We start from the raw sequence: 24,814 nt of genomic DNA on the forward strand, positions 1-24,814 counted from the left end.
TGGTGATCAGGCAATTAGAAGCATTAAGCACAGAATAAAATAATCAACTTAAATCTATTAAACATAAGTAAAAGGGAGATAAATAATTCAGACTACATATTGAATTCAATCATAATCTTAGATTAACAATTTAGTTCCCCATCAAGTCACACATCATCATTGAATAAAATTTAAACATTAAGAACAAAACCAAGAAAATAAGAGAATAAAAGAAAATATAGAAAAACTCAAGAGTTATATTCTTGATCTCCAAATCTCCTTGAATCGAACAAATTTTCTTAGCTTTAATGACTTTATGGCTTGACTCTCAACTATTAACCTGGTGTTTCTTCATTTTTCCCTTTTTTCCTCTGAAATGTTTTTTTTATACGCTTTGAAGTTATGCCAAGTTGGATGAAGAAAGAAGTCAATTTCAGCTAGGATTTCCTCATCAGATTATGTGAGTCGCAGCCTTGCCCAATTAATTAACAAAAATCGTAATTGATCTAGGACTGCTGCAGTGTGTCAACTTTGACAAGATTTTTGACCATCTTCCAGGCGAAACTGGGTAAAATAGAAAACAGGAAAGTTGTATATTTTACTCTTATATTTTCAATGGTTCAAGAATCACTTCATTTGAAGCTCTGTAGAGAAAGTTATGGCCAAGATACCGAAACATGTGCAGTGCAAGTCTGCACCTAAAAATTGCTTTTCTTCTTCCATTAAAATTCTTTTTTCATCACCTACAAATGCACAAATAAATCAATAACAACCTATTTTAACCATATTAACAACAATTTAAGCATAAAATTAACTATGATTAGATTAACTCACCTAAAATAACTAATTTAAAATAATTAAATAAAATATACTAATTTCTATGTATTACTACAAAAACTAAGCCAAATTATTATCAAAATTAAGCTCAAATAACTCTATATTATAGAGTTATCACACCCCAAAATTTAAGATTTTGCTAGTCCTTGAGCAAAACATAGAAAAGAACCTAACTTATGAAAATCAAATTCAGTTAATGAAAACTAAAATAAATATAGTTACTACTGCTACTACTACTATTACTACTACTAATGGAGATAAAATGCACCGATTCAATGATTCTCCTTAATTTCCTCAAAAGTATGTCTATCAATCATTAACTTAAGGAAAAATATAGGCCTCATTCAAATTCATGTTTCAATTCTAATGCAAGCATATTTTTGAATGATTTGTCACGACCCGGTACTCCCCTCGAGCCCGTGACAACCGCTGCGACGTCCCGGTAGACATTCGTTACCCGGAGTGCCAACGGGAACCCCGCAAGGCTTTAGTACCATTTTTTTTCATCTTCCTTGTGAGTAATCATTGCCAAACCTTGTTTTTAAAGAATTTTAAGCTTTTTCCTTTTCAAAACCATGGAAAAATAATTTTCACCTCACAGGGGCATTTTCATCATTTTTCCTTAAAATTTTCCAAACCTGACTAAAAATGTAGTAGATGAGTGAAAAACACATATTTCATGATTTGAAATAAATTTAGGTGTCTAAAACATTTATTAAAAATTATATTGCAACTATTTGAATAAAATAAAAATATTCAATAAAATATTCTAATTTCTTGTAAAACAATATTTATAGAGTCATCGATAAATAATTTTTGTAATGTAAAAGCTAAATAAATTCATACGTACTCTAACACAGATAAAACAATTTAACATACTGAAATTCATCACCTTTCAACTTGTTTCAACCAAATAAAATCAATTCATATAAATAGAGTAATTAACATGGCTTATGAGTTTTTTAAAACTTTGGCTCGTGCCAAAATCATTATCACACTCAGTCATCAGGGATACCTTGGTCGAGGGCTATCCCAAACCGAGTCTGCCAAGGCTGTTTAAAAGTTATGTACGCATATGAAATACCCCATACTTTGATATGGTGATAAATAAAGTTGAGCGAATGCAAATTGAGGTCAATTAAAATGTTTAAAAGTGATAAGAGATGAAAAGAGTAGTTTAGGATAAAATATTTTGCAAGTGAGAAAATAATAATAAAATAATAATAATTTTATCGAAGGAGAATTTGTGAGATAAAAGGTGATTCAGAAGTCAAGTGAGGCATAATAAGGTATTTCAGGTACCAAGGAGACAAGATAAAATTTTTAAAATATTAATATTTAGCCGGATGTCGAAATCAGTCATGAAGAAAGATCATATGGTTGATCCAAGTGGGGGAGAAGATGACAAGCTCGACTCTATAAAAATATTTGTCATGACATACATGTGATGGATAACATGTTTGCATGCTAAGAGGGTCCGGAAAAAAAAAATTTACAAAAGTCGGTATTGTACCTAGAGGTACAACAAAGTTGATTTAAACCTCGAACTAGATCAAATAGAGAATTCACAATGAAATTAAGAATTTTAAAGTCCCAAAATGGTTTAATATGGTAATTCGGAGTTTGAGGTCTGATTTGGAGTCAATCCGAAAAATTGACCAATTAGGGGCAAAATGGTCATTTGCCACCTGAGGACAAAATTGAAATTTTTAGAAAAGATTTTTGGCCCCATTTGACTTATTGGAGTAAGATTTGAGGTTTAGAAGTGAAAAATTTTACTTTCGGTATAATTTGGAGTAAAAGGGTAAAATGATAATTTTGCCATCCGAAATCAAAAATTTAATTTTTGAAAGGATTTTGATCAAATTTAATTATTTGGAGTGTGAAATGAGTATGAGGAGTGAAAATTATGCATTATGGCAAATTTTCAATTTTTGGGGTAAAAATGTAATTTTTGAAAAGTTCGGGGGCAAAAGTGTAATTTTGAAAAATTTGCTCCACCAAAACTTTGGAAAAATCTGGAAATTTCACTTAAGACTTGGATAAGTCAAAGGGAATGCATGGTGGAAAAAGTAGGACAAGTGGATGGCTAGAAAAAAAAATGAATTAATAAAATATTCAAAATATGAATAAAATAATATTATTTCATTAAACTAATTAAAAAAGTATAAAAAAAAATCAGCCCATAACCCATTCTTCTTCTTCAACATTCGGCCAAGCAAGAAACAAGAGAGAGAAAGGAGAAAATAAAACCCTAGCCAAGAAATTTAAAGGGAAAATAGGTGGAAATTCAAAAATCAAGTGAAAAAATGTAACATTTCTTAAATTTGTCTTGTGTTTTACCTTTCCCATGCATTTTCCATCATTTTCCATGGTTGAATCATGTGATTTGAGGATGATTTCAATTCTGGTCATATGGGTTTAGAGAGAGAAAGTTATTAGATAAATTTGATTTTAAGCTATGTTAGTGTTTAGTGTTTGTTTAGCATGTTTATGAGTAAAACAACAAGAAAAATATTTATATTCTCCATGAATTTCTATAAGCCGAATCTAGCCAATGGTATGTGAGGATGAGGTTGACTTTATTTTAAGAGAATTGGGTGAAAAAAAGATGAATTATGAGGTTGAAAATTAAATGGGAATTTTCGGTGCAATAAATTGAAATTTTTACCCACTAGGGGTAAAAGCGTAATTTACTGTTCGGACTGATAAATTGGACTAAATTCACAGTCATTGAGGTATTGTGGATATAATTGGATAATTGAAATTGAAATGGATGGAATTGGAGTCGAATTGGGGATTTTAGGAATTTACACCATGTATAGGCGAGTTAGGTCGGACACCGCAATTAAGCGATTGTCTAGACATTTCAAATCCTATCTAGTGCATACGCATGGATAAGAGCCTAAAATAATTTATGATAAATTGACACAATTTATTGAATTTTGTATCATGGATTATGGATAGGTGGTGAGTCAATTGTTTCGGGTAAGAGACTGCACCCGAGGGCGGAAGATAGGAGTATTTCTACTCCTAATATTGTGAGTAAACTTATTATCGTATTAATTATCTAGAGTAGTTTTATACAATTGTGTGATTTTATAGAAAATGGGTTTAAATGGTAAATTGCTATGTTTTAAGAGAAATTGTAATTTTATAAAATGATTTTATAAATTTTCTAATTGAATACTGGTTTTGAAATAGAGTAATTGGAGACTGCTAGTTTGTGTTGCAAATTTATGGTTTTGAATTGAATGGCTTATGACAATAAATGAGCATGAATGGCTAAATTGATTTCGGTGTTAGAATTATTTATACTGTGTATTCAGCCTTGAGAGGCTAGGTTGCGATAAATTGCCATGTCATGCTAGAATGAATTTTATTGATTGGTGGATTATATATTAATTATTTACTGCAGAGGGGGTTCCGTGGACCAGCTTATTAGAGGGGCACGGTAAACTCCATTATATTATTACCTCGAGCGGAGAGGCGCGTAGGGTATCTCCTGGGGTATAGCTTAGGGTTCACTTCACGTCAAACCACCACGTGAAGGAGAACTCAGCCAACGCCAAGGAACGGCTGTATTTTCTCAAACTAAAAATATATTTTAAGTGTATACGAAATTTTAACAACCTTGGCGGACTCGGTTGGATGCCCTGCGCAAAGTATCACCGAGTATGAGTTTTGGCACGAGCCAAAGTTTTAAGAAATTCATAAGCCAAGTTGATTACTCGATTTATATGGATTGATTTTATTTGGTTGAAATGAACTGAAAGGTAATGAAATTACAGTATGATGACTTATTTTAATTGTCTCCATTTACTCGGCTTTAGATGCTTTAGATGGTATCTGTTTACTCACTGGGATTATAAAATCTCACCCCTTCTTCTTATACATTTTTCAGGCTCAGGACTGTTTGTAGATAGTCGAGTAAGACGAGAACTAAGCTCGGAACTGCATTATAGAAAGTAAGAGTTCACAGTCTTACATCCTCTTGGTCAATTGGAGCCCACGTGTCATTGCAGATCAAAACTTATATTTTGGTTATCTGTATTTCTATTCATACAATTTTTACTTTACTTTCATGTGCGAAAAATTATTTACGAATATTTCTATAAAAATTTATTTTATGAGAAAATAGAATATTTTATTTATTATTTTTGAATAGTACTAGTTGTCAACAATTTGCTTTCAAATGAACGTTTTAGATACTTAATTGTTTTTAAATCATTAAATATATATTTTCTACTTACCTACTACATTTTTAGCAAGTTTTGAGATTTTTAACGAAAAATTATTAAAATACCCCTGTGAGCCAAAAAATAATATTTTATTGTTCTTATTTAAAAATGACTTATGATTTTTTTGAAATATGAGATTTAATAACTGTTGCTCACCGAGGAGATGCGAAAGTTGATGCTAAGCCTTGCGAGGTTTCAATCGACATTCGGGGTGAAGAATGTTTGTCGAGGCCTCGCGGCGGTTGTCACGGGCCCGATGGGTAGTTTCGGGTCGTGACAGCATAAATCATGTTTTTATTTTGAAAATATAGCCGTTGGCCGAGTTCACCCTCAATTGGTGGTTTGGCGTGAAGTGAACTCTAAAATGTTAACCTCAGGAGTTATCCATCCGCGCCTCTTAAACTGAGGTATGAATATAACCAGGTTTTGTGCCCCTCTAATAGGTTGGTCCACAGAACTAGCTCACTGCAGCAAGCTAAACCCACCATACAATAAAAATTCAACAGCATGACATGGTAATTTTATAATTATCTAGCCTATCCAAGCAAACAACAGTTTATACATTTCAACACAAATACCAATTCAGCCATTCATGCCAATATTGACATAAGCCAATCAATTAGAACCATAAATTCACAATACATCAAATGGTCTCCAATTACTCTATTTGAAAAGCCATTATTCAATTTTAAAACAATTTTATGAAATCATTTCACTAAATCACATTTTTGTTTATAAAATAGAAAAATTAATAATTTAATTCATTTTCCATAAAATTTACAAAATCGGATAAAACATACTTTAGATAATTAAGATAATAATAAGGTTACTCACAGTACTAGGAGTTCGATATACTCTTATTCTCGATCTTCGAGCACAATCTCTTTACCCTTGTTAGAGGGCTCACCACCTATACATCATACATGACACGAATTTCAATAAATTGTGTCAATTTATCATAAACTATTTAAAGCTCTATAAATCTATATGAATGCACGAAATGTGATGCAAAATGTCTAAATATCCGTTTAAATACGGTATTCAACCTAATTCGCACTATTCTCGATGTAATTGGCTAAAACCTCCAATTTAACTCCAAATCGATTTCTTTCACTTTCTACACTCCAATTATACTTAAAATGCCTCAATGACTGTGAATATGATTCAATTTATCAATCCGAACCATAAATCGCACATGTCTATACATTAGGTAAAAATTTATATTTTCATGCCAAAATTTCCCATTAAATTTCTAGCCTCACCAATCATTAAATACCACCAAAATATCATGAAATATCATCAATTTCAGCCTCAATATCCTCCCTAGAAAATTCGGCCTCTTGTGGGTTTGTGAAGAACAAAGTGATTCCTTGCTAGATTTTCATACTTTCCATTACCAAACAACCAAAAACACTTAATTAACTTGAAATCTAGCAAAATCAATGCTCAAAACCTCTCCTCTCAAATTCGGCCAGCATGGGTTCATCATGCAAACTTGAGTTCTAAGCATGAAAAATGAAAAAGAAAGCATGGGTAGTGTAAATCACAAGATAAAACCACAAAAGTTTACCTCTATTATCTTAATCCCTTGAAATCTCACACTTTTTCTTCAATTTTCCCACCTAGGGTTTGTGTTATTTCCTTTCCTCTTCACTTCATGCTTTGGCCGGCCATATGGGTGAGACTAAGAGAGTTTTAAATAGATTTTACAAGGAAATTCTAGAATAATCCAAGCTTGACACATGGCATTTTTCCATTGGTCCATGTGTAATACTTATCCATTAAGAAATCTCTCTCCACCACATAAAATGTTTCAATTATTCACAATGTAAAATGTTAATGGCTGAAATCCATGGGCATGACAAGTGTTAAGTGGTGTAAAATTCCAAAATTCTAACTTTGCCCCTGTAAACTCATAAAATTACCATTTTACCCCTAAGACTCCAATAATGTCATAATTTAAAATTTTCACCTCTCAAACTCAAATCATATCCCAATGAGTCAAATGTGATCAAAGTCTTTTCTAAAAATTTCCACTTTGTCCTCGAGTGACAAAATTACCATTTTGCCCTTAGAACATGAAAATTCCAAATTGACTCCAATTCAGCCTTCAAACTTCAAATCATCATTTTAAGTCATTCTGGGGTTTTAAAATTCTCAATTTCATCTTATGATTTCTATTTAGACTATTTCAAGGCTTAATTCAACTTAATAGTACCATTTGGTACAATATCGATTTTTGACGATTTCTCAGGGCTTTCCAAGTATGCAAGCATATTGTCAATCACCTTAAGGACATGGCAAGTACTTTATAAGGTCGAGCTTGACAGGATTTCTGTATATGTGTGAAGTCTTTTACTAAGAATATCATGACATTTGGATGAGTTTATGCCAACACAAATTTCAAATTTGAACTAGATTTCCATAGGTTTACTTTTCATCTCTCTCTCCATTAATGTAGACTAATAAAAAGCTAGGGATCAATAGGACTTTATAAAGCTTGTAATGTATGGCTAGGGTCAAGGTATGATAAAAGATATTAGCATGGCTCAAATTACCCTAAACACATAATTATTCTAGGACTTATATATAGAGCTCTATTTTCCTTCTCTTAGTACACCTTTTCTTCACTATTTGAACTTTTCTTTTTTTTTTCAACACACTTTTTTTTTTACAATTTCATAATTTTGCACCCCAAACTTATTTTCTTTGTATTGTAGGTAATGGGGTTATTTTTCATTTTGAACTTTTTATTTTTCACATCAACATCATCGTTCCACCTTTTTCAACATTTAGCTCTATCTATATTTCCTAAAACAATATAATGCTTAGGAGTGAGGGTTGGAAAATTGGAAATTTTATTTTAAAGCTAAGCTCAATATTATGTAGTTAAACAAAGAAAAAGGAAATTAGGCTCAAACGGGGTATACTAGGGATAAAAATTTAATAAGGCTGGCTTCTTAGGCTCAAACGGTCCAAAGATGGCCTAAATCATCTCCCTAACTAAGTTTTGTCTAAGATTTCACCTCGAGATAAAATCAAGCAAATTCTAGAATTCATGACATAATTTAAAATTTACATCAATATAAACCTTCTCTAGATATTCAGAATAATTCAAAGTAAAAGATATTATGCTCAAAATTGTGAAAATCACATCCTAACAATGATACTTAACAAAAAAATTTAGCATAAATCCAAACAAAAACCTTATTCACCAAAGGCTAAAAATTCAAGACAACTAGTTATCATCATTGAATAAAAAAAATCATTGAAAAAATTGGCACAACTTTACTCTAAATTCCTAAAATTCAAACAAGAAATAAATTCATTTACCAACTAATCCTAAATTATTTATAAATCTCGATAGACATGCAAATAAAATTAAATCTAACATTTCCACAAAATATTCATCAGTAGAAAAATAAATTCACCCCCCCAAACTTAAACTAAACATTATCCTCAATGTTAGAAAAAATAAAGGAAAGGTAAAGAATACTCCCCTGATTATTGGATGAATTTTGTAGAAGCTCTAATCCTCCTCCTTATTGTTATAATCTTCATTGCCACTTGTAGAAAATTTTTTTTACTACAAAAAATGATTAATTAATTAATTAATGTAGAGAAATAAAATAAATAATAAATAAAAGTAGCTGAAAAGAAAATAAATAAAGAAAAGAGTTTTTGTTGGGTAATGGATAAATGGGTAAATGGGTAATGGGTAGTCCAAATAAAAAAAAAGGAAATTGGGTTTGGTTAGTGGGCTACCCAATGTTGGTAGCCCAATGGAGCATAGTGGGTAGTGGGCTGCCAAATGGCAACCCACTTCAGGGGGGGTTGTGGCCGACCCCATGTGGAAGCCGCGGCTTACGTCCAATTGGCCTTTTTTTTTTTTACGGAGCCATAACTGACCACTTTTGTTTTTTCAAAAAAATTTTGAATTTTTTTTGAAATTTTTTTTATATGAATCTGCACAAATAAAAAAGAGTGTTTATAATTTAATAATTAAATAAATAAAAATAAAAATAAAAGAAAATAAGTTATAGTGCTTGGGTTGCCTCCCAAGAAATGCTTATTTATAGTCACTAGCTTGATTATGGTACCCCCTTCTCCACTACTTTATACGGCTCGAGACTGTAACTACTTCTAACCTGATCGTTACCGGAGTCCGAGACTTGTGAGTAAACCCGCCAAATCCCAAACAAGCCTAAGTTAAGCCTCTTGTGAATTCCATCAAATATACCTTCAAGAATACATTGACTAGCAATAGTGATACTATCCTTAACAATTAACATGATCCAAATGTCATTAAACTCCCAACAAAATTAACGTCACACTTAGTATTCATTACACAATCACAAGTCTTTAACAAATACATATCTGTAAGGTTAACAATACTTTATAACATCTAGCGGTTCTACGAGACACGACTTTAGGCAGCGAAACGAGTTGGAGTGGAGGGCTATGAGATGCCATTACCTACATCATAGCAAAACAGGATACGCTGCACAACACGCCTCCAATGATCACTTATCTGCAAAAGAAGGTGAAGGGGGTGAGTGTCACAGACTTAGTGATCATTAACTCCATGAATAGGGTGTAGATGGGAAACAAGCTACAAGCAGAGATTTTGAATGTTAAAAACGAAGAATATATAAACAACTTAACTTAAAAAGGGATGTGTGCCTTACAAGTAAACTAAGAAATTTAATGCAAGATAATTAATCCAAATCATAATTATATACGTATTAAAACTATTTAGTATACACATGCATGCTCTCGTAAGGCTAAAATCTTAGAAAACTTATAAGCAAGCTCACAAATCACATCGTGCGCGAGGAGTAAAAACCACATCATTGTATAAACATGGGAGCTACTGAAAATCTTATTGCTCTCACCATGTATAGAAAATACAAGCTCGAAAACACAAAGAGACTTTACTCTTGAGTAGAAAATAAAATAAAACCATGGACCCGTTTCCACAAAATAACATCCGTGAGCTCCATTCCACCAGATCCCATATGCCATGGCAGTCTTAATGATGTTGGCCGACATTAAAGAAATAAAGCGATCACAACCACGAATATCATTGGTGGCCTAGCCAAGTACATATCACAGACCATGGCCCCAGCTATGTCTAATAGCCCGTCGGCGACCCAAGGATTCTCTAACTAGAGCTCACTTGTGCACAAGGGTTACACTTAACAGAAGTAACACCCAGCTTACACTCAAATCTTCCAGTTCAATAAAACCATTTAAAAATCGAGTTACATTTCAAAGGCTCATTTCAAAACCTTTATAAGCTTTGTAATACAAAATCATTGCATGAAGTTAATGTATAAATTGGCATGGTGAACATGTGTTTATTTCATGAATGCACACCGCACAAACATCAAGGCACAATTGATAGAAAATCATGGTGTAAAGGCTTGTTTCCCAACTTAAAAAGCACTTTACTTATCTAGCTTATATATATAATATCAAACATTTCCAACCTTTTAAACATTCACGAAGTTCTTAGGATTCTACTAACTCATGCTGTCCACAAATTTGCGTTTAAAGTAAATCAATAAGTATATATATATATATATATATATATATATATAGTTGCGAGAATTTTTAAAATGGACACCCCCTACTCACCTCGCAACAGCGGGACGCTACGTCGCTATTGATTCGTGCATGTATATAACTAATCCTATTTGCTGGTCACTCCTTACCTTATCCGACATGCCACCACCGCTCACTTCCTTTATTTATACGTTTCCTAGCAACCATTCAAACACAATTCTCTTATGTACTCATGCATGGCAGCAAATCAACAAATAAATTCTTAAATCTTAACATGCACAATTCTTATCCTTTAGTTTCTTCCACATTACATTCTTACAACATCAATCTCACCACAAATACAAGCATTCTGTCACGACCCGGTACTCCCCTCGAGCCCGTGACAACCGCCGCGGTGTCCCGGTAGACACTTATTGCCCGGAATGTCAACCCGAAACCCCGCAAGGCTTTACTATCAGTTTCTCTGTTCCCTTGTGAGCAACCATTGTCAAATATCGTGTTCTAAAATATTTTAAGCTGTTTCCAACTTTAAACAAATAAAATATTAATTTTTCGTCTCACAAGGGTATTTTGGTCATTTTTCTCAAAAATTTTAAAACTGGCTAAAACGTAATATACAAGTACAAAACACACAATTCATATTCAAAATGAGTTTAAAAGTCTAAAATCTTCATTTAAAACGAAATTATGGTTATTTGAATATAATAAGAAAATAAAAGAAATATTAAGTAAAATATTCTATTTTCTTATAAAACAATATTTATAGAGTTATACGTGAATAATTTTTATAACGTAAAAGTTAAATAAATTTATACATACTTAAATACAGTAAGCCAAAATATTTAATTTAATTTACAATAACAAGAGTGCCCCCGAATAAACAAAAGTAAAGAGGACTGTGAACCTACGGTTTGGAAAATGCAGATCCCACTGTAGTCCTCGATAAGATCAGCTATCTACAGTCTATACTGAACCTGAAATGGGTGGAAAGGAGGGTGGTGAGATTATAAAATCCCAATGAGTAAACAAACATCATCATAAACATCTAGAGTTGAGTACATTGAGACAATAAAGTAAATCATCATAAACTGGGTTATAGCATTAGAACACATTTTGTTCAAAACACGTAAAGAGGCTTATGAATCTCATAAAAATCTAGGCTTGTGCCATAAATCCATTCTCGGGGACACCTTGGCTGAGGCATCCTACCGAGACCGCCAAGGCTATTAAAATTCACATTTCACATAAATCATGTTTTTGTTTTGAAAACATAGCCATTCCTTGGCGTTGGCTGAGTTCCCCCTCACGTGGTGGTTTAGCGTGAAGTGAACCCTAAACTTTACCCCAGGAGATACCCTACGCGCCTCTCCGTTCAAGGTAAGAATATAATGGGGTTTACCGTGCCCCTCTAAAAGGCTGGTCCACAGAAACCCCCTACTGCAGTGATTAATTAATATATAATCCACCATATAATAAAACTCAATAACATGATATGGCAATTTTGTAATTCGTAGTTTTTCAAGGTAACCAAACAATTCGCATTTCAATACAATTGCCAACTAGCCAATCATGCTCGATTTATCATAAGCCAGTTAATTTAAACAATCAAATTGCCACAATTAACAGTCTCCGTGTACTCTATTTTTCAAAATCACTATTAATTTCAAAACAATTTATAATTTAATTTCATTGAAACTCATTTATTCATAAAACATGAAAATTTATCTTTTTAAATTTCTTTTTCCATAGAATTCATAAAAGCATTTAAAAACCACCCTAGATAATTAAAATGACAGTAAGTTTACTCACAATGTCTAGAATGCAGACTTTCGAAGCACTCTGTCTACTGGTCCTCGGATGCAATTTTCTTGCCTTTATCGGAGGACTCACCACCTTGACACAGTACAAAATCGAGAGTTTCACCAAGTTGGTACTAAATCAAAATTAAACTAATTTAGACTACCAATGCATGATATGGAATGCAAAAATGCACTGGTAACTATCTAAACCCGGTATTGGCCTAATTCGTCTTATCACCCGATTAAATTCCTAACGGGTCCGTTTAAACTCCAATTTAATTCTTTTCAGTTTCTATACCTCAATTGCACCCAAATTAACTTAATGTCCCTCAGTGTGGTGCAAATTATCAGTCCCAACAGCAAATTACGAAAATACCCCTAGTGGGTAAAAATTCGTATTTTTGCTCCGAAAATTCCCATTATTTTTCTAGGCTCATAATTCATCATTCCTTAACCAATTCTCCTAGAATAAAATCAAACTCATCCTCACTCACTACATGGTAAATTCAGCCATTAATGGTTGGGGGAGAAAATAAATTCTTTTCTTGTTGTTTTGTTTCTAAATATGCTAAACTAACTAAAAACACTAACATAAATTAAAATCAAATAAATCCAACAACTTTCTCTCTCCTAACCCATTTTTTCAGAATTTAATTCATCATGAAAACATGTAATTTAATCATGGAAAATAAAGAGAAATGCTTGGGAATAAGAAAACTCAAGCTTAATAGAAAAAAACTCACCTTTATCACTTAATTTCCTTGAAAATTCACACTTTTTCTTTGATTTTCTCTCTCTAGGGTTTTGTTTTTGTTTTCTCTCTCTTCTTGCTGGTTTGGCCGGCCATGGGGTGGAAGATGGGCTGATTTTGTGCCTTTTAAAAAGGAAAATAATAAATTAATAAAGGCATGACACATGGCATCATGTCAGTGGCCCGTTTTTAAAATTTTAAAAATTTAAACATTTTATCTCCACCACATGTTTAGTCAAGGGTCAAAGATGAAGACAAAGGAAGACCATGTGCTGGAAAAAATATCCTGGTGGTGGAAAATTACAATTTTGCCCCTGAGGTGGCAAAATTACCATTTTACCCCTATACTCCAAATTATACCGAAATTAAAATTTTTCACTTCTAAACCTCAAATCATACTTCAATAAGTCAAATTATACTCTAATAAGTCAAATGGGGTCAAAAAAATCTTTTTTAAAATTCCCATTTTGTCCCCAGGTGGCAAATGACCATTTTGCCCCTAGTTAGTGAAAATTCCGATTTGACTCCAAATTGATCCTCAAACTCCAAATTACCATTTTAAGTCATCCATGAACTGTGAAACTCTTAATCTCACCTTAAAATTCCAATTTGATCTAGTTCGAGGATTAAATAAACTTTGTTGTACCTCTAGGTACAATACCGACTTTTGTAAATTTTTCGGGACTCTCCTAGCATGCAATCATGCTATCATCACATGTATGTCATGAATAGTATTTTATAAGGTCGGGCTTTACACATTCCTCCTAATCTATAACCATATAACATAAACAACAAAGGATTTGGCCACAACTTGCCTTACCATTACTCAATAATTCAACTCGAGCTTAAAATCAAGAAATCTCACATTCCTTGTGGTTCATCAACATGCACAGTTTCCTTTTGCTGTCACAAACATTTTCACACATTATAATCAATTTAAAAAGAAAATATTTTATCAAACTAACAATTTCTACCTTCCTTACCTTGAAATCTTTAAGCCAAACCTCCACGCTCTCCTTGATTCTCAACAATGGCATGTGGTTGAGAAGAAAAAACCTTTCGATTTTTCTCTCAGTCTTCCACTCGAACTTTCCCTCATTTCTCCCTTTTTCTTTCTTTCTTTCTTTCCTTTCATTTCTCTTTTCTTCTTTCTTTCTTCCCCTTTCTCTTTCCTCTTTGGCTATGGGCAGATTCTTCAAGGCTGAGCCTTGAAAATGTTTGCCTTTCTTTATTTATTTTTGCACTCACGTGGGCGAATTGCCTAATGTTTGCCCATTTCTTTTTTTTTCTTCTTTCTTTGTTTTCTTACCATGGGCGTATTGCCCAATGTTCCACAGCTTTTTGACTTCTTTCCCACTTATTTTATGGGACAAAATCACATTGTTAAAAGGCATTGCAACCTTCCACCTGCCACTCACATTTCATTCTTTACTTTTCATCATTTTTCATTTCTTTATTCCCTATACCATTTTTACTTGATATCTTATTTAATCATTCATTGTCCCATCCAAACCTCATTCACCTTACTTTCTTCTTCCCTCATTTGACCACCATTGAACCAATCACCTTTCATGCAAAGTAATTTTTAATCTTATTCTTTCTTTTGCTTCATATGGTGGGGGTCCCATATGTCCCCTACTAATTTTTCCTTCTTGCATGCTATGGTTGCATGTAATAGTAACTTTTACATGTACATCACATATTCCACTTAATTTAACCTTCCTTGGTTAGTAAATTCACCTTTTTAACTCCAAATATTAAAATTACAAATGAGTCCTCAAACTTTTCCTTATTTATCGTGTGACCCCTTCAACTTTCATCCTTTACAATTAGGCCCTTCCAACATTTCTTAAACGCCAATTTCCTTCTATTTTCCTTCCTTAATATGTGTACAAACAAAATATAATGTTTGCACTCTACCACGGTATCACCATAATATTTAAATATATACTTACCCGCGTTAGCTCGATTTAATAAAAACACGCGAGCCCCTATCGACGTCGCTTTTCCTTCAAACTCCTTTCTTACTTCTTCTCCCCCACTTGGATTAGTCATATAACCCTTCTTTTTTACTAAATTCAATAATAAATAAAATATTAATATTTTAATATTATTTTATTCATAAAATATTATTTTATTTTAAAATATTCTTTTTGCCTGTCACCGCTCTTTGGCCCTTAGATTATACATCAAATGACCTTTCGTTTCATCGATAGGGCCTTATTGTCTTCCGAACAAGGGTATCGGGCGTTACAGTCTCCCCCGCTTAAGACAAATTCATCTTCAAATTTAAATAGAGTGGGTTAGTAAAACATACCTTAGTTGTGAAAGAGGTGTGCGCATTCTTTCTTCATCTCCTCTTCGGGTTCCCAGGTTGCCTCTTCAACGGAATGGTTTTGCCACAAGACCTTTACTGAGGCAATTTCCTTGGAACGCAGTTGCTTAACTTGACAATCCAATATCGCCACTGGCTACTCTTCAAAAGTTAATCCTTCATCTAATGGAATTAGATCATAACGTATAACATGTGTCGGATCCTTAACGTACTTCCTTAACATAGACACATGAAAGGTAGGATTCACTCGAGCTAGTTCCACCGGTAATGTCATGACCCGGTACTCCCCTCGAGCCCATGACAATCGCCGCGACGTCCCGATTGACACTCATTATCCGGAATGCCAATCGGAACCCCGCAAGGCTTACATATCAGTTTCTTTCCTTTCCTGTGAGCAATCATTGTTAAATATCGAGTTTTTAGAGAATATATACTATTTTAGATCAAAAACAATCAAAATAAAATTTTCGCCACACAGGGGTATTTTGGTCATTTTTTTCTCAAAAATTTTGAAACTGGCTAAAACGTAATATACAAGTACAAAACACATAATTCATATTCAAAATGAGTTTAAAAGTCTAAAATCTTCATTTAAAACGAAATTACGGTTATTTGAATATAATAAGAAAATAAAAAAAATATTAAGGAAAATATTCTATTTTCTTATAAAACAATATTTATATAGTTATACGTGAATAATTTTTATAGCGTAAAAGCTAAATAAATTTATACATACTGAAATACAGTAAGCCAAAATATTTAATTTAATTTACAATAACAAGAGGGCCCTCGAATAAACAAAAGTAAAAAGGACTGTGAACCTACGATTTGGAAAATGCAGATCCAATGGTAGTCCTCGATGAGATCAGCTATCTACAGTCTATACTGAACCTAAAATGGGTGGAAAGGAGTTGGGTGAGATTTTTCAATCCCAATGAGTAAACAGACATTATCATAAATATCTAAAGGCGAGTAAAATAGAGGCAAGTTTAAACAATAAATTTCAACCCATTTCATAATGTTTTCAATTTATTTCTTAAACCATAAAATATTTGTAATTTACCAAAACAATTGTTAAGGCTTATGTCTTTTATTAAAACAAGGCTCAAGCCAAAACTAATCCTCGGGGATACCTTGGCCGAGGCATCTAACCGAGTCCGCCAATGGTGTTAAAATATTCACACGTGAAACACATTTTTATTTTTAAAAACCAGCCGTTCCTTGGCGTTGGCCGAGTTACACATTCACGTGGGGGTTCGATGTGAAGTGAGCTCTAATACTACCCCAGGAGTTACCCTCCTCGCCTCTACAACCGGAGTAACTATATAACTGGATTTACCGTGCCCCTCTAATAGGCAGTCCACGGAAACCCGTCACTGCAGTGACTAACCCACCAATTTTAATAAAATTTTGACAGTATAACGTGGCTTTTATTTATTTATCCAACCTGCATAGTAAAACAACTTACATAAATTTCCCAATGCATTCACAAAATATAGCCACATATACTCATTTCTCATAAGCCATTCCTAGGAAAATATATATTTTTCAAGTCAATTTGTAGCCTCCAATTACTCAATTTCATAATCAATACAATATATTTTTATTTATCACATTTATTCCTAAAACATCAAAAATCCCGTTTTCATTTCATAAAATACATAACGGGCATTTAAAAATAAACTCTAGATAATTTACAATAATAATAAGTTTACTCACCGTTTGTACAAACTAAAAGCTTTCTAAGCGCCCCGATCACTACTCGTCGGGTACGACTTCTTTGCCTTTTCCGTAAGGCTCTCCTCCTAGACACATTACAAAAATTTACACAATTCATCACATTGATGCTAAATCACTATATAATTAACTTAAATCCTATACTAACGCATGGTATGAAATGCAATAGCCTAAAACGGCTTAAACGTGGTATTAACCTATTTTTGGCACTTTGCCCGATAAATTGCTAACGCGCTCCATTTTAGCTCTAAATCATCCCATTCTCTCTCCAACATTTCTAACCATTAAATTTCAGCCAATAACCTTCTAAAAACAACAAAATCAGCTCACTTCCTTCCTTGGAAAATTCGGCCAAAAATTGGACATTAACTCGGTTAATTTTCTACTTTGTTTTTCTATCACGTTTAATCGTTTTTCATCATTTCTCTTCATTTTCCTTAGAATAAAATCAATTCATCATCATTGTACAGCATTGAGCATCCAGCCAAGAGTGGGTATTATGAAAATTTAATGATTTCTTGCCCAATTTAATTTCTAAACACATTTAACTAACTAAAACTATCAATTTAACTAAAAATCAAAACCTAAAAATTTCAATTTCTCTCCCCTAGAATTTCGTCCAGCCCTTGATATCACTTTTTGATCTCTCTCCTCAAGCATGCTAAATGGAAATAAAGGCATAGGAAAGGTAGAAATCAAGCTAAAATCGAAAAATCTTACTGTTAGACGCGTAAACGGTCGAAAATCGTGAATTTCCCTTTGAATTTTCTTGTTTCTCTTTGGTTTTTTTTTTTTCTTCCTTTCCTCTCTATTTCCTCTCTTGTTCTTCCTTATGGCCGGCCAGCACTCAAAATTTGGGTTTAAATGGGCTGACTTTTCATTAAAATAATATTATTTCATTTAAAAATGCCACATGTCACTTTCCCATTGGCCCATTTTTAAAATTTCATCCATTTGTTTTCAAATTTTCACCATACACTTGTCTCATATATTCATAGCTTAGATAAAATTCTCAGACTCATCCAAAGTCTCGGTAGAGTAATTTTTGAAATTTACACTTTTACCCCCGTAAAAGTCAAAAATTACATTTTTGCCCCAAAAATTGAAAAATTGCCCATAGACATATTTTTCATCCCTTATACTCATACCATTCTCCAATTTGTCAAATTTGATCTAAATTCTCTCAAAATCTCAAATTTTTTTCGTGGGTGGTAAAATTACGATTTTGCCCCTACACTTCAAAAATCACCAGAATTAAACTTTTTCACTTCCTATCATTAAATTATACTCCAAATAGTTAATCTTGGTCAAAAATGTCACTCCATGATCAAATTATTATCTTAGGTGGCAAAATGACGATTTTACCCTTGAATATCAAAATTTCTAATTTTACCCCAAATGAACCCTCGAACTCCGAACAATCATTTTTAGTCATTCCTGGACTATAAAATATTAAATTTCATCCTACAATTCCTATTTGAACTAGTTCGAGGTTAAATCAATTAAGTGTACCGTTAGGTACAATATCAGGTTTCGTTTATTCTTAGGTGCTTTTTTTAGTGTAATAACATGCTACTCAATGCATGTATGTCATGACATGTATTTATAGGGTCGGGTTTTACAGGTAAAGCTAGCCGATATGTTGTGGACCTAATTCGTTCCAAGATTTTAGAAGGCCCAATATCTCTTGGACTCAACTTCCCTTTCTTCCCGAATCTTTTACTTCGTTTCAAGGGAGATACCTTCAGAAACACAAAATCACCCACCTGGAACTCCAAAGAACGACGATCCCTCACTAGACTCACCACATCAGTTACTTGCTTCACCAACTCAAGACCTAATAATTTCCTTTCTCCCACTTCGAACCATCCAATGGGTGATCTGCAGTTCCGTCCGTATAATGCTTCAAAAGGAGCCACTCCAATACTAGCCTGGTAGCTATTGTTATATGAAAATTCCGCCAAAGATAATTGTTCATTCCACGTGGTTCCCAAATCCAACACAATTGACCTTAGCATGTCCTCAAGTGTTTGTATCACACATTCTGACTCACCATCCGTTTGAGGACGATATGTAGTACTGAAGTATAAACGAGTGCTTAAAGCTCCATGTAAACTTCTCCAAAACTTATTAGTAAACTATGGCCCTCGATCAGACACTATGGTCATGGGAACTCCATGCAATCATATAATACAATCAATGTAAACTTGGGCATATTTAGCTGACCCATAGCTACTCTTTACTGGAATGAAGTGGGCAGATTTGGTCAATCGATCCACAATTAACCAAATTGAATCATATCCCTTTCTGATACGGAGCAACCTAATCACGAAATCCATAGCTACATGTTTCCATTTCCATTTGGGAATCGGCAAAGGTTGTAGCAAACTTGGGGGTATCCCATGTTTAGCCTTGACTTGATGGCAAGTTAGGCACTTGGCTACATATTCAGCTACATCTTTCTTCATGCCTGGCCACCAATCAACCATTTTTAGATCGTGATACATCTTGGTGGCTCTTGGATGCACAGTATAGGTAATAACATGAGCTTCCTCTAAAATCTCTTCCCTTAACTTATCTTGATCTGGCACATACGTTCGGGATCCATACTTCAATATTCCCTCGTCTCCATACTCAAATTTCTGATCTCGCTTTTCAGATCCTAAAATTTCATTACAAATTCATCTTATTCTTGAGCATTGGAAATTCGGTTCAAGATCATCGGTCATACTCGAAAATGAGCGATAAGGGCATTAAGCCCACCAATATCAATCTTGATCCCCATACTGCCTAAACTTTGCCATTCACACACTATACTTCTTCGTTCAATAGACAAATATGCCAAGCTTCCCACAGACTTCCGACTCACAGCATCAGCCACCACATTCACCTTATCGAGGTGATATTGAATGGTACAATTGTAATCCTTGAGCAATTCCATCCATCAGTATTGCCTTAAATTAAGATCACGTTGTTTAAATATATACTTTAAACTCTTGTGGTCAGTATATATCTTAAAGCTTTCCCCGTACAAATAATGACACCATATCTTTAATGCAAACACTATCGCTGTCATTTCCTAGTCATGAGTAGGATAGTTTTGCTCATGCTTCTTGAGTTGCCTTGAGGCGTACGCAATAACTTTACCATTTTGCATCAACACAAATCCTAATCCGACCCTTGATTCATCGCAATACACCACGTAACCTCTAGTACCATTCAGTAAACTTAAGACTAGTGCCAAAATCAAGCACTCTTTCAGTCTTAAGAAACTATTTTCACATTCATTAGTCCATTCAAACTTAGCTTCCTTTAGCGTCAACTTCGTCAATGGCGTTGCGATTTTTGGGAAATCCCACACAAAACGACGATAATACTCGACCAATCCAAGGAAACTCTGAACTTCAGTAATTGTACTCTATCTTAACCAAGTTTGGATTGACGTGATCTTTTGAGGATCCACACTAATCCCTTCCTTTGATATTACATTTCTAAGAAAGTTGACACTTTCTAACCAAAAAGCACACTTAGAGAATTTCGCATACAATTCATGTTCTCGGAGTGTTTATAATACCATTCGTAAATGTTGTGCATGCTCTTCAGGACTTCGAGAATACACTAGGATATCATCGATAAACACCACCATAAATCTACCCAAATACACCCGAAACACTTTATTCATTAAATCCATAAAAATGACGGGAGTATTAGTTAAACCAAAGGACATCACCAAAAACTCAAAATGCCCGTACCTCGTACGGAATGCGGTCTTTGGTATATCCTCATCTCGAATTCTTAACTGATGATATCCAAAGCGTAAGTCAATTTTCAAAAACTATAGCACCCCTTGCAGTTGATCAAATAAAGCATCAATCTTGGGAAGTGGGTATTTATTCTTAATAGTCACACTATTCAACTTCTTGTAATCCACGCATAACCTTAAACTTTCATCCTTCTTCTTTACAAATAACATTGGAGCTCCCCAGGGCGCAGTACTTGGATGAATAAATCCTTTTTCTCTTAATTCTTGCAATTGTTCTCGCAGCACTCGTATCTTTGCTGGTGCCATTCGATATGGAACTTCGGATATTCGTTCCGTGCCAAGAATCAAATTAATGCGAAACTTAACTTCTCTTTTTGGGGCAACCCTGGCAATTCTTCCAGGAACACATCCTCAAATTCGTTAACTATTGGCACCCTTTTAATATTCGGAACCTCTTCTTCCATTAACACATCTTCCTTGGCTGCCACGCACGCCAAATAATTCTATCCCATTTGCACCCTAACGACTCCGACCAATATTACCTTATTGCATGCACTCCTATGTCCATAACTAATGAAGGGAACTTCTCCGAGAAACTAAAATTCTACATACTTATAGTGACAATCGACATTGGCATAACAATCATACAACCAATCCATTCTTCGTATTGCAACATAACCCTATGTCATCAACAACACCAAATCTACCAATGGTTCTTGATGGTTAATTTGAACTACGCAAAATTTATATACAAACTCTGTCGTATAAATTTATTCTAGAGGGGTGGTCACTACCAACAGGTCTACCATTATTTCACAAGGTCTATTCAACTTTGACACAAAATTCAAGGAAACAAAAGAATGGGTAGCTTCAGGATCAAATAAGACCAATGCTTCAAAACCACAAATTAAAAGAGTACCTGTCACCACATCATTAGATGCAGGCACATCTTGCGATCCCATGGCAAATACTCTCGCTTGTCCTCTTCCAAAGATACCTTGTGGCACTAACTCAATAGGTCAAGATCGGGAAGTAGAAGCTATTCCCTTACCTTTGTCAGGTCTACCCTGTTGGAGTAGGATCTTAGTGGATTAATGTGATTGTATAAAGCATGAATTTCAAAATTTTCTTTAACAAAGGAAGCAAGCAATCCTGTCAAACCCTGTTCTATAAAATAATTACGACATCTTTTACATGCTCAATAGAATGTTTACATATTTAGGAAGTTTGAGAAATCTTTAAAAAACCATATTGCCCTTAATAGTACCATTAAGTCAATTAAGCCTCGAACTAGTTCAAATAGGAATTTTAAGGTGAAATTAAGAGTTTTACCGTCCAGGGATGACTCAAAATGGTAATTCGGAGTTCGAGGATCAATTTGGAGTCAAATTGGAATTTTTACTATTTAAGGGCAAAATGGTCATTTGCCACTTAGGGACAAAATGGAAATTTTTAGAAAAGATTTTTTTGGCCACATTTGACTTATTGGAGTATGATTTGAGTATTGGAGTATGATTTGAGGTTTAGAAGTGAAAAATTTTAATTCTGGTATAATTTAGAGTATAGAGGCGATATGGTAATTTTGCCACCTCAAGGACAAAACAGTAATTTTGCACCTCCAGAGCATTTTCCAGCGCAAGGTCTTCACCCATCATCATTTATTACCCTTGAATAATGTGTGGTGGAGATTTAAAGCTTAAGAGATAAGAATTTAAAAAAATAGACCAATTATGGAATGCAATGTGGCAAGTTTAAATTATTATATTATTTAACTATAAAATCAGCCCACACCACCATTTCTCTCTCATAAAGGTTGGCTTTGGCAAGAAAACAATGGGGAAAAGAAGAACAAACCCTAGGTGGAAAGAAATTCAAGAGAAAAGTGTGGATTTTCAAGGAAATCAAGTGGAAAAAGGTAAAATTTCTTGATTTTAGTTTATGAATTATTTTTCCTATGCATTTTCCCTTAATTTCCATGGTTGAAAAGCATGCTTTCATGGTGAATTCATGGCTGGTCAAAATGGATATGGAGAGAGAATGATCTTGGATTGGTTTGATTTTTACGTATGTTAGTGTTTTTAAGTGATTAATGATGTGTAGCATGAAAACAAGTGAAGAAAACCACCAAAGGTTTGGTGCCCATCAATAGCCGAATTCTCTAAGTGAATAATGAGGAAGAATGGGATGTTATTCTAGGTGATTTGATTAAGAAATAATAGTCTTTGGTGAATTGATGGATTGGAAAAGAAATGAAGCAAGTTGGAGTGAAATTGGACGCATTGGCCAATTTATCGGATGAAAAATCGACTTAGGCCTATACCGGGTCTAGATGGCTACCCGTGCATTTTTCATTTCATATCATGCATATATATATATATATAACCTGAAATAGCTTATGACTATTAGACACAATTTAATTGGAATATGTGTCATGGATTATGGCTAGGTGGTGAGCCATTGGATACGAGTAAAGGACTGTACTCGCAGACTGAAAATAGGAGTATTTCTACTCCTAATACTGTGAGTGGACAATTTATCGTCTTAAATATCTAGAGTAATTATACTTGTTTGATGCTTTTATTGAATGGTGAGTTTAAATTATAAAATATTATGCTTTCCAATTAAAATGTTTTTTAATAAAAATGAGATTTATACTGATTTTGAAATCAAATATTATTTTGGGAAAATTAAGTATATGGAGACTGTGTTGAATTTATGATTTTATATGTTATTAAAATTGTGGCTTATGACACTATGGTAGCATGATGGCTAAATTTTTGGGGTTGGCATGAAATATATGAACAGTTTTGGATTGGTATCGGTAGACTGGATTAAATTTTATTCGCCATATTATGCTATTGAAAATTTTATGGGTCTGGTGGTATATTAAACGGTCATTGTAGTGGTGGGGGTTTCCATGGACTGCCTATGAGAGGGGCATGGTAACCCAATTATATACTTACCTTTGGGGAGAGATGTTGGATGAAGTATCTCCTGAGGTAAAGATTTTAGTGCACCTCACGTTCGGGCCACCACGTAAGAGTGAGACTCAGCCAACACCAAGGAACAGTTGTGTGTCAGATGTGAAAACATGTTTATGGGTATGGGACATTCAACAGCCTTGGCAGTCTCAGTGGAATACCTTGATGAAGGTACCCGCGAGAATGATTCTGGCAGAGGCCAAGTTTAAGAAACTTATAAGCCAGGGAAATTTTGATGAAAAGAAATTGTTTGGTATAGATTGAAACGAATTTTGCGTTATGAACATTATTGAGATATAACGCTTTTATATTATCTCTATCTACTCGGCTTTAGATGTTTTTGATGGTAATTGTTTACTCACTAGGATTATGTAATCTCATCCCTCTTCCTATCCATTTTCAGGCTTAGGACAGTTTGTTGATAGTTGATTAAGACGAAAATTAATCTCGGAGTTACATCCTAGAAAGTAAGGGTTCGTAGCCCTACACCTTCCTGGTCAGTTGGGGGCACACGTGTCATTGGAAAAGTAATTTTATACTTCAATTATCTGATTTAAAGTATGTATGAACATATTTAGCTTTTACACCATGTTTTTTGGCAAGTTTCGGTATTTTTGAAAAAGAAAATGACTAAAATACCCTTATGAGGCAGAAATAAATTTTCATTATTTTTGGATGGGAAAATGGTCCATTTCGTTTCAAAACACAATTTTAGTTACTGTCGATCACAAGGGAGGTAAGAAAACTGATACGAAAGCCTTGCAAGGTTTTGGTCAGCATTCGGGGTAAAGAATATATGACAAGACTTCGCGGCGGTTGTCAC

At 33.9% G+C, this 24,814-nt stretch overlaps 1 long non-coding RNA gene across 2 annotated transcripts; it reads right to left on the reverse strand.

Moving 5' to 3' along the window:
• Nucleotides 1–9,340: 9,340 nt before the first annotated feature.
• LOC148764706 (uncharacterized) lies at nucleotides 9,341–12,494 on the reverse strand. 2 transcript variants are annotated; one of them, XR_016024215.1, is made up of 4 exons: nucleotides 12,435–12,494; nucleotides 11,534–11,599; nucleotides 10,698–10,821; nucleotides 9,341–9,588 (listed from the first exon to the last, which is right to left on the reverse strand). It is a non-coding gene; the product is annotated as an uncharacterized LOC148764706 (long non-coding RNA). The 2 variants fall into 2 exon arrangements; XR_016024214.1 differs by lacking the exon at nucleotides 10,698–10,821 and having other exon boundaries at nucleotides 12,435–12,470.
• Nucleotides 12,495–24,814: the final 12,320 nt, after the last annotated feature.

This window comes from Theobroma cacao, chromosome 1 (assembly GCF_053813885.1).
Source record: "Theobroma cacao isolate CCN51 chromosome 1, ASM5381388v1, whole genome shotgun sequence".
NCBI classification, from domain to species: Eukaryota; Viridiplantae; Streptophyta; class Magnoliopsida; order Malvales; family Malvaceae; genus Theobroma; species Theobroma cacao.